The following is a 2,027-nucleotide window of genomic DNA, read 5'->3' on the forward strand; positions in this document are numbered from 1 at the left end:
TGAGTAGATAATGAAAAAAAATGCAAAATGCTTATTGATTTATGATGTGGTTTCATCTTAGCTTGGGCAAACCATGCAGTATTTAATACATAGTAGCAGAATATTTACTATTAAAGCTTGAAAAGATGTGAGTTCTTTGTGTGCAATCTTTCATTTATGCATGTGAGAGGGTTTTCATTTTTTTTAATATTTTTACACTGTAGTACTTGTTTTGCTTGTTGGCGGTGTTTGCTTATTTAATACATTCCATCAAGGACAGAAATTACAGGATGGTTTTTTATTTTTTTTATTTTGTTGTTGTTGTTGTTGTTGTTGTTGTTGTTGTTGTTGTTTTCCCCCTAGGAAGTGTGTCTTGGGTTTTCCCCTTATTATTTTCATTACTTTTTTTTCTTTTTCCTCTTCTTTTTTCAGTGGTGGGGTTGGTTATGTTTAAATGAAGTTGCTTTTACAACACCAAAGACTTAGTTATCTATTTCCTATATAAAAGGTAGCTACTTTTTTGCATGGACCTCAAGTATATTGTAGTATAGAGGTGGAATTTAAGGAAAGGTATTACGCAGGCTGTGTTGTAGCTTATGGGCAAGGAATAAATTGTATCATTTATCTTGAATGTATCATAGATAAGCTGCTATATAATGATTGCCACTTCAGATAGCTGTGAAATTAGGTGATTAACTAGTTGTTACTTAACCTTCTAATTTCTATATAAGTCTAATTACATGAAATAGAAGTGGGGGGTCTGATTTTTTACTTTGCTTATCCATTTGGAGTGTCATTGTAACTACTGTATTGTAAATGATGGAAAATAATTGCATATGTCAAAAAATAGTGTTATATTCTAAAAAATAATAATAATAAAAAATAAAGTTACCCCAAAAATAAATAAATAAATAAAGCCCTTACAGTATACTTATTTCAAGGTTCTGATTCTCTAGTTGAACTATGATTGAATCATAGACAGGTAAATAGCTGTCATTTTTAACACTGCAAGTAACGGAAATAAATGGTGCATCTAAAAAAATAATAATTTTAGTTATCATATTTTTTCTACTACAGAATTACTACTTGATTTGTTTTTACACGTTCTGTCTCTTTTCTCTATTTAACGTGGTATCACAGTTATACTCCTCTCTACTTCTTTAGAAAACAATTTTCTTGAAAATATTTAAAATACCTGATTTGAAAATTGTGTATAATAAATCCTGTGCTTTCTTCAGGGGCAGTTTCCATTGACTTTTTTTTCCACTGTGTATGGACCCTACTTCCTTGTTTCTTTGCATATTTTATACGCTTTTTTAAAAACTTTTTACATCACATGGAAACTCTAGGAATCTCATTCTTACCCCCGAGGGTTTGATTTTGTTGGTGTTTGCATTTTGTCTTAAAATATTTGTCTATACCCTTAAATACTGAGAACAAACAGAGTTGATGGGGGTGGGGGAGAGGGGAAAAGAGGTGATGGGCATGGAGGAGGGCACTTGTTGGAATGAGCACTGTGTGTTATATGGAAACCAACTTGACAACAAACAAACAAAATAAGTTTTAAAAAATGTGTCTATATTTTAAGACTGATTCTGTAATATGAACTGTTTGTCACAAGTAGCTACTGCAGGGTCCACTCAGCTTAGTGGTCCGAGATTGGACAGAGGTTTCCTTCTATGCCTGGAATCAGCTTCCTTTGAGGGACTCTGTGTATGTGTTGAGTGTGTCTTGCATTTTCAGGCATATAGTTTACAGTTCTGCCTCAGCGTTCACTTCTTCCTTGCACAGAGCCTCAAGGTCAGCCAGAGGTGAGGACATAGGGCTCCTTGGGCTTTTCCTCAGGATTATGCCCAGCCCTGCTCAGTGCTAAGCCCACCAAGGGAATGTGGGCCCTCTGCATTCCCAGGAATGTCTTGGAGCTTTTCAAAGCCCCTTATGGACATCTCCTTCTTCACCACTTCCTTTTATGGGTTATTGTTCACCGCAGTGTTTCCAAATTGTTATCAGCCACTCAGGCAGGCAGCCGCGATGTCAATTAGTTGCTG

This window comes from Suricata suricatta, chromosome 14 (genome assembly GCF_006229205.1).
Source record: "Suricata suricatta isolate VVHF042 chromosome 14, meerkat_22Aug2017_6uvM2_HiC, whole genome shotgun sequence".
In the NCBI taxonomy this organism is placed as follows: domain Eukaryota; kingdom Metazoa; phylum Chordata; class Mammalia; order Carnivora; family Herpestidae; genus Suricata; species Suricata suricatta.